At 36.4% G+C, this 15,050-nt stretch overlaps 1 long non-coding RNA gene across 1 annotated transcript; it reads right to left on the reverse strand.

The window, feature by feature from the left end:
- Positions 1 to 9,119: 9,119 nt before the first annotated feature.
- Positions 9,120 to 14,825, reverse strand: LOC134477816 (uncharacterized). Its single transcript, XR_010050033.1, has 2 exons — positions 14,323 to 14,825; positions 9,120 to 11,452 (listed from the first exon to the last, which is right to left on the reverse strand). It is a non-coding gene; the product is annotated as an uncharacterized LOC134477816 (long non-coding RNA).
- Between the last annotated feature and the right edge of the window lie 225 nt (positions 14,826 to 15,050).

Here is a 15,050-nt window from a genome sequence, read left to right on the forward strand (position 1 = left end):
TAAAAGAAGGCGGTCTCTGCGCTGCACTTAGAGAAGAATGTTGTTTCTACACTGATCATACTGGGATTGTAAAAGACGCAATGGAAAAGCTGAGAGAGAGAATCAAATCTCGAGAGCCCCCTTCAAGTGAAGCCAAAATGTTTTCCTTCTGGGAATCAATCCTGCCCTATGTTCTCCCTTTACTGGGACCCCTGGCCGGATTCATTATAGTCATGGCTATAGCCCCTTGCCTCATTAACCGAGTAACCCAATTTGTGAGGGCTCAGATCTCTCAGGTAAAAGTTATGGTGCTACGCCAACAATATGACCCCTTACCTATACAGGACCTTTAGGATTAAAAGTCATTGGAAAAATAAAAGGGGGGAGTGTGAGAGTCGACCCCCCTGCTACAACCCCCTCCCCAGAGCGGGGAATGAAAGGGTTAACTCCCTAACTCCCCAGAGCGGGGAATGAAAGGGTTAACTCCCTAACTCCCCAGAGCGGGGAATAAAAGAGTTGACTCCCTAACTTCCCAGAGCTATCAAAACAGAGCAGTAAAGAGTGCTTCACTCCCTAAACCTTTTCCCAGGAGATAGTCAGAGCGGGGCCAAAGGGAATGTCTCTGCTAGTCATTAGCCACTTGATGTTCTGTTCTTTGTAAAGATAGAGATAGGCAAAAGAATGTACTGTATAAACAGGACCAGGGAGCACCTGGCACTCTAAGGTCAACCCAAGACCCTCGGTCTCCATGGTTACTCAGCCCCAGACCCTCAAATCAGCATTAGCCAGGTCCTGCGCCGCTCAAAATTAACCAATGCGATTTGCTTCTGTAAACTTGCTTGCCTCCTGCGTGTACCTTTAAAAACCCTGCACAAATTCCCCTCGGGGCCCCCTCCGCACACGTTTGCCTGAGGGACCCCATGTGCATGGAAATAAACTTTCTTTTCCTCACCAAGAGCTGAGTCCTTGGGGTCTCTTTCCCTGCGGCGTTGGCCCTAACAATAGCAGCACAATTTGCGATAGGTAAACCTTGGAAACAAATCCAAGTGCCCATTGACTACAGAATGGATAAAAACAATGTGGTATTTTTATACAATGGAATATTACTCAGCTATAAAAAGGATATCTTGAGGCTTTTATAGGTAAATGGAGGCAACCTGAGTGAAATAAATCAAATTCACCTTTATTAATATCATATTGTTTCCCTAGTGTAAAAAACGAATTAAAATAAAAACCTGAAGGAGTAAGATGATCCAAAATGTACAATAAGTATTATAATAATGTAAAACAAAGAAATTCTCAACAGGAAAGAACAACTGGGATAAGGGAAAGAAGAAAGGAAAGAAGGGAAAAGATTATATGGACGTAGGTATACATATATAACTGTATGTATATATATATGTGCAAGACAGATAACTGTACTACCAACCTGCATTAGTTCATCAAAAAGAACAGCTTGTGCTGTCATGTTTTGATTGTTTAATCATATTTTATGCCTAGATCTTGTAACCTGAAAACTGTTTCTAAGATAACAATAATAATATATTAACTAGCGTTAACTTCCTACTGCTTTGAAATTTTACATCATTTCTATCCTTTTTTCTGTTTTGCTTTTTAAAATAAAATAAAGATTAAATATCAATGCAAGGATTCATAAGTTTCTCATATAAAAATCATAATTCTTCATTAAAATTTGGATTCACAAACATATCTGAAATTGCAAATGGTATTATCTAGTTGTGATTTTGTGTTGACTATTAAGCCTTTTTAGACCTAATTTTCTAGGTCACAAAGGCAGAGATAACTTACTATGGGCATGCTATTCTAAATCATTAAAATCCAACAATTTTCATAGAACAAAGGCATAAATTTTCTGCATGGGGAGTGAAAAAATAATTTGGTTGTATTTTATATGACTTAAAAGGTGTTTTAAAATCTACTTTTTAATTTAACTTTCATCTCCAGTAAAATAATAACCCATTCTTACTTTAGATTAATAAAAATCATTTCTGTTAAACTAAGAACTAAAATATCATAATGGAGAAAAATGACTGAAAAATACTACAATTAGTATATGAGGAAATCAAATATTCTTATTGGAAATTTTCTCTTTGTTCAGGTTTACATATTCAGAAGGATAAATTTATGAATACTTGATAATAAATTGTTCAGGGAATAACATCATACATATTTTTTGGCACTGATGCTAAATTTCACAAGAAGTTTGCAGTATTTTAGACAATATTTTTACTTTATATCATTAATTTTATCTTATAATGAAGTAATTCTGTTAATTAGTGGTCAGTATTTTACATTAAAGACAATGTGGCTTTGCAATCAAATGAAGAAACTATATTTAAAATTTTGGTTTGTCTTATTTTGGGCCAAATATTAGACTTACATTACTCTCCTACAGTTCACACTGTATTTTATAACCTTAGTATTGAAACATAATGGATGTATTACATGTTGATCTAAATATATACACAAATCATATTGGTTTTTTATTATTTGTAAGAAGTTCTCTGAGAATGAGTCTTTTTCATGTTTTTATATTTTCTACAAGTTACTTTTAAAGTTTTTCCCTTTTTCTGGAAACTTAAAAATCTATTTTCTTTAAAAGTTGAAAACATGTTTGGCAACCTTTTTCAACAATAATCAGCTCCTGGTTAATTCTATTTTAAAGCATTCTTAAATATCATTATCACATCTAAAATTTTTAAATGATTCCTTAATAACATGAACTATTCAACCAGTGTGTAAATGTCCTCAACTGTTATGCATATTTTGATAACAGCTTCATTAAGATGTAATTCATGTGCAGTAAAATTCACTTTATTCAAAATGTACAATTCAGTCACTTTTACTGCATATATATGTGAAGTTCTACAACTAATTTTAAGATGTTTTTATCACGACAAACACAAATTTTGTATCTATCCCAGTCCGAGTAATTTTTTTTTTTGCCTCCTCTGTATATTTTATGGTACCCTAAAACAAATTTAATCTAATCAAGTTTCATTCTTTTCTGTGATTTTAAAAAAAAAAAACCCGCTATCTTACGGAAATAACACTCTATTTTATCCTTTCACATGTTGGTCATTTCAGTTATTTTCACCTTTTCACTGTTGGAAACAATGACACTAAGAATATTCATGTACAAGTTTTGAGTGTGCACATAGTAACTCACTTGGGATTAATCATGCACTAGACTTTCTAGGTCATGTGACACTGTATACTATTTTTGCAAACTTCCAAACTAGTTTTCATAGTGCAATGTCTGCATCATCTTACAACTCCACTTGTAACATGAAGGTACCAATTTGTGACAATCCTATTGGCACATGTTATTGTTGGTTTTTTTTTATTCCAATTAGATAAGTAGGTATAAAGTGGTTCCAATTTGTATTTTCTGAATAACTAATGTTGTTGAGTAATTTTTTCATGTGCTTTTTGGTCATTTGCATTTTTTCATTGAAGAAATATATACTTGCAAAGTTTTTTTTAAAAAACTTCTGTATGTTTAAATTACATTGTCTTTCTGTTATTCAATTTTGAAAGATTTTTTTATACATATTGGCTTTAAGTATCACATTACATATGAGAATATTATCTCTGGAGGTTTCTTCCAACTTTCTTGATGGTGTATTTTGAAGTTAAATACTTTTTCATTTTGATAACGTCCAATTTATCTTATTTTTCCTTTTGTTGCTTTTGATTTTGGTCATAAGGAATCATTGTATAATTCAGTTATAAAATTTTAAAATTTTCTTGTATAATCACCAGTTTCCCATCTTAATTCTTATTTTTAGGAACATGATACATTATCAGTAAATTTTTATGTTTACCCTGAGGTTACTTTAACCTCATTTGTTTGAGTGTGGTTAACCACCTGTTCTAGTACCACTTCTTGAAAACATTATTCATGTTCATTGTCTTAGTGCCCTGGTCAATCAGTGAAACATAAACACAAAGGTTTATTTCTATATTCTCAATTCCATTTCGTTAATCTATGCCAGCATTATGATGTTTCGATTACTGAATTTTGTAGTAACTTTTGAAACAGAAAATGTGAATCTTATAATTTTGATTTTAAAAAATCATTTTAGTTTTTCTGGTTCTCTTGTATTTCCCAGGGAAACTTGTAGACACCTTCTCAGCATTTTCCCCTACAAAAGTCTCACTTGGGATATTCACAGGGATTGACTGGAATCTACAGGCAAAATTTGGACAGAATTTTGTTACTGTGCTCTAGAAATGAACAAACAAAATTAAATTAAGGAAACAATTCCATTTATAATAGCATCAAAAAAGAACAAATTATCTTAGGATTTTTTTATTTTAAAGAGAAGAAAAATAGAAATGAAATAAAACAGAGTTTCAAATCAGGCTAATAGAGTAACAATAATTAATACATTCCATATTGTTATCATCATAGCAGTTATAGTACAAGATACAGGAATGAAATAATGTCCAGATGATATTAGTGTAAGTCTTTCTTTTCAAAAAACTAAAAAAAAAAAAAAAAAAACTAACTATAACTTGTCTTTGCTACCTTCTCTGTGTGTATTTATTTCTTGTTTTCCTTCTTTTCCCCTTTCCCCTATCTGTTTCTCTTTTTCTTTTGAACTGTTTCTTTCCAGTTCACAATATCTATTCTACCATTTCAGTCTTATTTACTCATTTGGATTTTCACATCACAATGCAGTGTTTACATATGTGGGTCTGAGTTATTTCACTTGTGAGTATGGTGTCACACACACCCATTTATCTATAAAAATCTCATATTTATCCTCTTTATGGCAAGTAGTACTCCATTATATTTTAAAAAACCATCCTTTTCATACATTTCTCAGTTGATGGACATTTGAGTTGTTTCTAAAATTTAGCTATTACAAATTGTGCTGTTATAAACATATATGCACATGTACTGCTATGGTATAATGTTTTTAATTCTTTTGGGAAGATACTCAGAGGGGAATAGCTGAGTTCAATGGACTCTCTAATTCTAGCTTTTTAAGGAATCTCCACACTGATTTCCACAATAGTGGCACCAGACTACCTTCCCAGAACAGTGGAGAAGTGTTCTTTTTCCCATACTGCCCCTCCAGCATTTGTTATTAGTTGATTTCTTAATGGTAACTATTCATTCTGGGGTGAGATGGAATCTCAGTGTTGTTTTAATTTGCATCTTTTGTATGATCAGTGATGTTGAACACTTTTTTCATATATTTATTTGTCATTTGTGTTTCTTCATCTGAGAAATGTGTATTCATTTCAGATGCCCATTTATGGACTGAGTCTTTATATTTGGGCCTTTATATCTGATTTTACTCATTCCACATTTCAAAGTTTACAAATACATGTTAAATATATCACCGCTTACGCCGCTGAGCTAAATCCCCAGCTCCCATTTTGTCAATTAGAGTCTGAAAAACTCACACGTATTTTATATTCTAGTTAAACTAGTTCTAATATCTGAAGACTTGTAAAAATTTCACTTCCTTCCTTTACTGACAATTCCCACTCCAAGGGAAGCTGGCTTCCATGATTGGTGATCTTAGGCTTCGAGCTCTATCAGGGAGAGCTTAAAGGCTTACTTCACAATGATTATGCAACTGCCTTTGACAGAACCCTAGAGGTGGCATAAACTTTGGGCAACCTTCCCCTGGCCCAACTCTAGAATCCAAATTACAGAGTAGATATTGGCATTTGCTTTTGGATCAAGTTGTTTTAATCTCTCCTTAGTGCTCAATGCTTTTTAGTCTCACTTTATTTGCTTGTTTGGGCAAGACAGGTTTTTGGTGTTTCCCTTAATTCCATCACCACAGATGTGTTTTAAAGACATGTTTCATCCAAACCAGTTGCTTTTCATAGTAGACCTTTTCATGCTGTATTATTGCCTAGCTGACCAAATGTATCGTTCATATATTTTTTTAAATTTTATTTTGAAAATATACAACAGAACAAGTCAGAATAAAGCCAACTAAGATCGTACAGTGAAATTGGTACAGAAATACATTTTTAAATCTACCTACCTTTATATTTTAACGAATTTAAGAGGAATGCATTTAACATGGTGCCCAAATATTGTGAGAATTACCTTGACACATGAAGTGTATAAGTAAATGTCAATTTTCATTATTAATATCAATATTACTAGTAGTCATCTTTCGTTATATATGATACTCAAAATCCAGAGTTTGTCTAATTAAATCAGTGTTCCAGAGATTTCCTGTTCTTTTGATTGACTGAATACTACATAGATATCTTACTTGTATCTCAGTAATATATATGATAAAAAATGTTATTTTATGTGAAAACAAGAACTAAAAGAAGTTCACTGCTATAATGCTTTTATAAATTATTACTCCATTTTATAAAGGAGCTTATAAGATTCAAAGAGATGTTTACTTTGAATGTTTATTTTGGATAAGCTCAGAATAGCTTTGCCTAAAGTGAAACATTGATTAATTCATTCAATAAATATTTCTTGAACACCATTTGTAAAATAGTGCTCTTTGTGATATGGACAATCAATTATGTTTCTTCAGTCAATAATACTTGTAAGTATGCTTCAGAAGACAGGCTTGTTAGTGCATTAGTTGATTCCTGGGATGATGAGAATTGTAAAGAAATAAAAATGAATACTTACTCCAGCTACTGTGCAAAGTATTTTACATACAGGATCCAGTTTAGTACTTAAAAATCACTCCCAAATTAGCTATTGTTGATTTCCTACTATTGTTTTGAAATTCTGTATCATTTCTATCCTTTTTGCTGTTTTGCTTTTTAAAATAAAAAATAAATAAATATAAAGGAATAAATGATTCCCAAATATTTACAAAAAAGGTTCCACTATTCTTGTTTTTTTTCTGATTAGAAAATTAAAACGAGAGATTAGAGTTCTCAAAGTCATCCTTTTAAAAGCAGACATAAATTTAAAACTAATTTTCACAGACTTTAAAGTTTATGCAGTTAAAAAGTGTTCTTACTGCTCTCTACCACTAACTTATTTACAATAACTATAGATGTGACAGTTGCTCCCATAATTCCATATGAAAAGAATGGTTTTTCCTCCTTGGAGAAAGAGGAAGTATTGCAGTAGAAGTGCATTTGAACTGTTTGAACTGAGCCCAGAAGGATGAGCTGAGCTGGGGCTGGCAGAGACCACGTGAGGGCGTTCATCAGTGATGGAGTCCCTGAAAATGACCCTTGAGATTTAAGAACAAGAACATCTGGTAAGAGAGCAGAGTCTAGTGGGCTGGTGCCGCCACGGATGACTAAAGTCGTCTAGGCCAGTTTGTGAAGGCTGTGAGGCCAAGTCAAGAAACTTGACCTGCACTGCATGGCATTTGAGAGCCGCTGAAACATTTAGCCAGAGTACCAAGCACACGATTTGGAGTTTAGTGAAATAAGTATAACAGTAGACTGGAGACAGCTAAGGTTTTACAAGCTGGCAGAGCGGTTTAAAGAGTCCTAAAATGACATAATCAGGAGTGGAAGAGTTTCAGGTGTATATATGGAGTTTTTCAGGTCATGAAAATATAACTTTGAAGTTCATAACTCCTCTACAGGTTTCTAAAATGAAATATTCTCCTTATATCTACCTGATTAAAATATGACTTCAAATAATTGGATGACATCCCAGATTTACTTCCTCTGTGGCATTTTGTTTTAAATGTTATAAATATCTGGTGTGAATATGTTAAATACATTTTGGTTATTTTCATAACACTTATAAATTGTATCCTTTAAAACTGATAGAATTTTTGGTGTGGGTAGAAGACAGAATATAAAGTAAAGTGGCCTTTATTTTAAGGATGTGGAGAGAAACTCCGTGACCGCAGGGGTCTGGCTTTCTCTGCTGGACACGTGGTGTGGGGAGCATGCATATAGCTTTGGTCTGGGGTGGTGCCTAAAGGGGCATTACTGATGCGCCAGCAGCTGATTGAAACTCATTTTGCACCACAGATAAATTGCCTAGGGGCAGGAAAATGCCCTCAAAGTAAATGTTCCTTGATCCCGCCTCTTACCGCTGTACTGTCCTATCTAGGGCAAAATCCTTTCAAAAGCAACCTGTATCATACAGGTGCTAGTTGGTAAAAATAAACAAGTTTAAACTGTAACTATTAATAAACATGCAGAAGCAGGGAGCCAACAGAAAGTTAAACTTGGTGCTCAGCAACCCAGGTCTTCTCAAGGAAAGAAATGATTTACGAGCCATCATCTGGCTCAAATACGCATTATATCTAAAAATTAATATTTTAGCCTAAAATCAAACCTACCCATAAAGCATAAAATCAACAAAGTTTTTCATACTCACACCCATTAGTGTAGTTATAATTTCCTTCATAAATTTATATACCAGTAAATTATAAATTTTAATTGGAAACTAAAGATTTAAACTTTAATTGGTAGTTTGTGAACTTTTTCTGGACTCTGCAGGCAAATGTTACAACTGTGCTGTCAAGATTTCGTGGAAATACTATTATTTCATGCAAGAACAAAGCTAAGAGAATGATTTAAAAGGACATCTGTTAAGCCCCTTCATAAGTGATAATTTCAATATTGAATTAAAGGATGCATAATGTGCTTTCCAAATGTGTATCCTGGAGTACCAAGCACACACACAAAAATGTAGACAAATGTCAAAACCATATAATAGTGTCCAAATATAGACAATCAGCAAATGCAACACAGAGCGCCAAAGTAATGTGTCTTGTTTTCTCTTTTTTTCTTCTCATTGTCATTCTACCATATCTCAGGTCAAGGATATAAAAATATTCCTGAGACAAAAACCAAAGCCATAAAGCTCACAAAGAAAAATAAATATCCTTATTATATTACTGAGTTTCTCATTCATGACATTTGATCTAATTGCTTCAACATTCATATGTATTGTTTTATGTATTATAATGATACATGAATGTAATTAGATTAATGGGTCTCTCGTATTAGCAAAATAATCCCTTTGTAACAGTGAAGCAATGTTTGATTTCTTAAAATACAGGTAGAAACTACATGCATGTTAAAATTATCATGTACATGCCAATAAATAATGATATTATGACAAGTATAAATAATACACATTTTACATAGTATGCTCATTTTAAATACATTATTTCCATGCATATGGGTGGATTAATAGTTTACATTGTCTTTATTAGCATAATTCTTCTTTCCAGCAGTTTTATAAATTGCTGTTTCTATATTGTGAAACATTTAATATTTTTTGCCCTGGCAAAGTATACAAATATACAAATTATACAAATATACAAGTATACAAATTAACCAGAAATCACTATAGAATGTTGTGAATCAAACTGGAAAAGGCCAATCCTTTTTAAATAGTCTTTCAAGTTACCATTGGCACCAAACATATTAAGGTAGATGACATTTTCTAAAAATAGTTTTATACTTTTGAACTTTTGTCCAGTCTCTTCAAATGCTTTGTTATTTTTACTTTTATTAGTATATATTTGCTGTAGATAATTATTACATTCACTTTATGGGATTGGTACATGTATGTAAACATTCAAATTCTGTTGCTCATCCTTCCCATCACCCCTTCTATTTTTCCAATATTACATTCATGCATTTATCTTATAAGACCTTATGCAATTAATTATCAAATATACAGATAATATATTCTTAGTCCAAACATGTATAAAACATGTAAGACAATTGTACTCAATAGTCAAGGTACACAGTTAGATACATTGTTCACATTGAATCACAATACCTTTTCTCTCTGTCTTTGTGTCATGTGGAGGGGGGAGACAGAGAGACAGAGAGACAGAGAGACAGAGAGAGGGAGAGATATTTTCATATAAGAAAGACCATGGAATATGTAAGCTTGTGTGTCTGAGCCTCATTAGTTGTAGTATTGTAGTATCATTAGAAGAATGATAGTTCTTCTAATGTAGTAGTGTCATAGTATTATTATCTATTGGCATGCACATGGTGATTTTACCATGCATGGAGTTTGTACCTGTATTTTAAGAAATCAAGACAGTCTCTCCAACAATACAAAAGGGTTTCTTTCTTCCCACAACCTCACCAGCATTTGTTATTGGTTAATCTCTCTCTTTTTTTTAATTTAAAGAGGAAAAAAGAAAGGAAATTAAAAAAACAAAGCAGTAAAAGGGTACAAATAATACAGAATTTCAAGAAAAAAATACAGTAAGATATCACTAGTTAATAGGTTACATATTGTCATCTTAGAAACAGTTGTACAAATTATAAAATTAAAGCATATAAAGTGTACATTCATACAATGAGATTGCAGACAGTGCCATTCAATGATCCAACAAAAGCTAACAGTAATATAGATTTCCAGACTACACACTCAAACATACATGCAATTATATCCCTTAGACCACCTTCCTTTCCTCTCTTTTTAATAACAATTACTGATCCGGCCTGCAGATCAACAAGTTCAGAACTCCTGGCGGGGAAACGGGGATTAAATAAAAGACATGGGGGAGACAAAAAGAGACGAAAGCAAGTCGAAATAATCCGATCAAGCTTCCGGTTTATTCAGGAAATAATCACACCTTTTATAGGCTAAGGGCGGGAGCTGGGACAGGAAGAGGTTAAACAGATGAATACAACAGGGTTACCATCACATCCAGATACGTGATGTAAGCAGAAGAGGATTATGGTTAATGTAGGCAGACGCAGTGCCCATAGGAGAGAGAGAGAGACATCGAGGCAGCAATGCCTGTCACTCGGCTCCCTACATCTCCTCCCTTTTTATATTATTTAATTAAGAGTATGGCAGGCCCTGTGAGGACAGCGTCTGTCTTAGGTCAAGGACCTCATTGCATGAACCCAACCAGGCCCTACCCGTCATGGGCTTGCAGAACAGCAGTTGGTCCTGTGCCTGTCTTAGGTGGCCGTTGGAATTAACATGTATGTCCTAGTTGCCCGTCTCTGACTGCCTGTCCATTGCTCCAGGGCAGTTAGGCCACATCATCATATGGGCCACTGTGGGAATTCCTTCCCAGTAGGTTTGTTGCTCTGCCATCTCCAGCTGATGATAGTGTACCTGAATGGGCTTTGCCATAAATGCGTCTATCCGGTTATTAATGAACATCATAATCCTCTGAAAAATACAAGAACTCACAGAAATGAGAAACAATAGGTCAGCTAGGGGACCCAAAAGGGGCATAAGGTAAGGGAAACCCCCCTCCCCAATCGAGGAGAAGGGGTTGACAGCCATCTGTTGGTGTCTCTGTATGAAGTCATTCTCCTGTGTCTTGGAGCATGCCTTGTATAACACTGGATGCAGTCTATTTGGCTGGTGTATGTTCCTCCAGACCGAGAAGAGCCTCTTCCGCAGTCATGGGGTTCTGTGCATGGCTGTCAGCAGTTGTAGTCTGTTTGGCAGGGATCAAAATCCACCATGGGTGTGGTGTGGCTCAAGAAGGCTGGCTAAGCAGCATAAGGCTCCAGGGAGATGTGTCACCTGTAAGAGAACACAGGGGATTGTGCCTCAGGAAATAACATTATTCCTGGGCATTACATGGGGTCTTTGAAGAACTGTCTATTTGCTTTACAAGGCGTTCAGGTAGCCATCTAGTTTCTCTATCTTGTTGAGAGTAAACACACACTGAACCTCATCCCCAGATAAGGACTGGATCAGGGCCATTCCACACATTGGTTAGTGGGTCTCTCCATAAAACAGATGCAAACCATGTTTGAGTCTGAGTATGCCAAAACCGAGATGCTGCAGAGCAGCCTGAAGCATCCAGGGTCAGAAAATTTAAAATAAAAAGAGCATGTGAAAGGACATTTCTAGGGGACCCCTGGGTGGGGTACCATATCTCCCTTTTTATTTTATCTATGGTGAATTTAAGAGAACGATGCGCACATTCAACAATGCCTTGTCCCTGAGGATTATAAGGTATACCTGTAGTGTGGAGGATATTAAGGCTCTTGCAAAATTGAGCAAAGGAGGTATTGGTATAGCCAGGGCCATTATCGGTCTTAAGCTGTTGACAACATCCCAGAACTGAGAAGGCTGACAGCATATGGGCTATAATGTGTCTAGCAGCTTCTCCAGTCTGGAGAGTGGCAAAAATGAAGCCACTGTAAGTGTCAATAATGACATGTACATATTTTAGATTGCCAAACTCATTGAAATGGGTAACATCCATTTGCCATAAGGCGTTAGGAATTAAACCTCTAGGGTTGACTCCTAGGTGTTGAACAGGTGAGTGGATAGCACAAGATGGACAATTTTTTACAATTTGTCTGGCTTGCTCACGGGTAATTTTGTAGAGAAGGCGGAGGGTGTGAGCATTGAGGTGGTGTAGCTGATGGGCTTGTTGGGCCTCAGACACCTTGGAGTCCTGAGCCATAAAAACCTGTGCTCGTATAGCAACATCAGCCAAATGATTTCCTTGGGCAAGAGGCCCTGGGAGGTTGGAATGAGCTCACAGATGACCGATAAAGAACTTATGACAGCGAAGCCGTATGAAGCATTGTAATTGTTTGAACAGATTTGCAGCTGGGGAAGCATGACATATAGTAGCAACAGTCTCTAATAATGGAACAGACTGAGCAAGGTAAGCACTGTCAGTATACAAATTAAATGGTTGGTTAGAGTAAGCAGCAAAAGCTGCAAGAATAGCTTCTAACTCTGCTAATTGTGCAGAGGAAGTATCTGCCTGGAGGGTAGAAACATTGTCTTGAGATACATAAGCAGCCCTTCCAGAGGATGAGCCATCAGTGAATAAAACCAGGGCACCTGGAAGGGGTTGCGAAGCTGTGACTTTAGGGAATATAAATGAGTGACGATTAGCAAAGTCAACTAGCTTATTTGGAGGGTAATGATTGTCAATAGTCCCTGAAAAGGAAGCTAAGGCAATAGGCCACACTTTCGTACTCTGAAGTAGCCAATCTATTTGGTCTTTTGTAAAAGGTTGAATGATAATGTCTGGTTCTTTGCCAAAGTAACATTTTCCTTGCTTTTTACCCTGGATTATTAGGTCCAAGACAGCTTGGAAATAAGGCAAAAGTGTTCTTTTTGGAGAGACTGGTAAATGGACCCACATGAGGGGAGCTTGTTGCCAGAACACTGCTGTGGGGCAAAGCTTTGTATTAAAAATGAGAAACTGTAAAGGCTCATTGTAGTCCATAAAGGAAACAGTTTGTTGAGCAATAGCCTCTTCTACTTTACTGAGCGCTCTCCTGGCATCAGGTGTAAGCTCTCGGGGGGAAGTTGGATCTATGTCTCCCCGAAGCAGCGCATAAAGGCGCTGTAAATCATGTTTAGTTAGTTTTAAAAATGGTATGAGCCAATTAATGTCTCCCAATAGTTTTTGGAAGTCATGAAATGTAAAGAAATAGAGAAAAAGCAATCTTTAAGATCTATGACAATTTTAAAAAAATCCCAAAGGAATGGCACTGGGTGAGGGGAGGCCTGGCTGTAGGGGCCCCATTAAGACCATTGTCTTATTTATTGCCCTAAGGTCTTGTAGCAGCCTCCACTTTCCTGACCTTTTCCGGATAACAAAGATAGGTGTGTTCCAAGGGGAATTACTAGGAACAATGTGGCCTGCATCTAACTGGTCCTGCACCAGCTGCTGTGCGGCTGCAAGCTTTTCAGAGTTAAGGTTGTTTTTAAAGGCTTATATGAATCCCCAATTTGCCATGGAGGCACAGGGAGTGGAGGGCTGCCGTCCTGGGACCTGCTGATCATGTCAACAGGTGGAAGTGGTGGCAGATCACCATGTATGAGGACCTCTAACAGGCCATCATTCTCTGCATCTGAGAAATTAGAGGCTTCAGATTTTTCTGAGGACGGTTTTGAGGTAGATTTAAGGGAGTCGCGCAAGGCAGCCTCACCCAGCGCAACTGTCTCCTCAACCTGAGGGTCTGCATGCCTCTGGGCAAGCAGCTCAGAAATTAAATTCCAATATGTAAAGGTGGTCACAGGAACCTTTTCTGGACTGAAAACTCTATAATAATCTTTTTTTTTTTTTTTTTTTTTTTTGTCTTTTTCCATTTTATCGGTACTGGGGATTGAGCTCACGACTGCCTGCTTACAAGTCAGGCGCTTATGCTGCTGAGCTAAACCTCCAGCCCTAAAAACTCTATAATAATCTTTTAAAGCATCTTTTACTGTATTTCACCTCTTGGTATCTATAGAACCCTCTAGGGGGAACCAAGGGCAAACCTTATGAATAAACTGAAAATACTGTAATAATTCTTTTGTTCCAACCCTTATCTCTCTTGTCTTTAATGCCTTTATAAGGCCTCCGATGAACACTTCATGTTTGCTCAATACTTGACCCATGTCGGGGAAGGGAAATGGGGTTGCCGTTCACTCACCGTGACTCGGGCAGGACGTCGGGTAGTCGTCTGCGCAGGTCTCGGCACTTGATTTAATGTCCTGTTGCTTTAAGCTTTAATCCTTGATTCAGTTTACTCATTCCTCGACCGCGGTCTCTGGTTCAATTTGCTTTCACTTTCAGTTTAAGCCGGCTGTCTCTCGAACGGCTCCCTCGTTAACTTCTCCGTGCCTGGAGCCCCACGTTGGGCAACACTTGATCCGGCCTGCAGATCAACAAGTTCAGAACTCCTGGAGGGGAAACGGGGATTAAATAAAAGACATGGGGGAGACAAAAAGAGACGAAAGCAAGTCGAAATAATCTGATCAAGCTTCCGGTTTATTCAGGAAATAATCACACCTTTTATAGGCTAAGGGCGGGAGCTGGGACAGGAAGAGGTTAAACAGATGAATACAACAGGGTTACCATCACATCCGGATACGTGACATAAGCAGAAGAGGATTATGGTTAATGTAGGCAGACGCAGTGCCCATAGGAGAGAGAGAGAGACATCGAGGCAGCAATGCCTGTCACTCGGCTCCCTACAAATTACACTTTTGGGTTTTTTTTTTTACTACCACAGTTCTTATTACTTTTTTTGAAAAGAATAAAACCTAACGTGACTAAACAAAACAGAGTCGGTTAGAACAGAAGGATGGGCATAGTACATGATGCAAAAATAGAATATCAGGTGACCAAAAATGTGTACCATTGTGTGTCTTTCTATTT

This window comes from Cavia porcellus, unplaced genomic scaffold (assembly GCF_034190915.1).
Source record: "Cavia porcellus strain 051 isolate PalLab524CR breed Dunkin Hartley unplaced genomic scaffold, mCavPor4.1 scaffold_10, whole genome shotgun sequence".
NCBI lineage: Eukaryota > Metazoa > Chordata > Mammalia > Rodentia > Caviidae > Cavia > Cavia porcellus.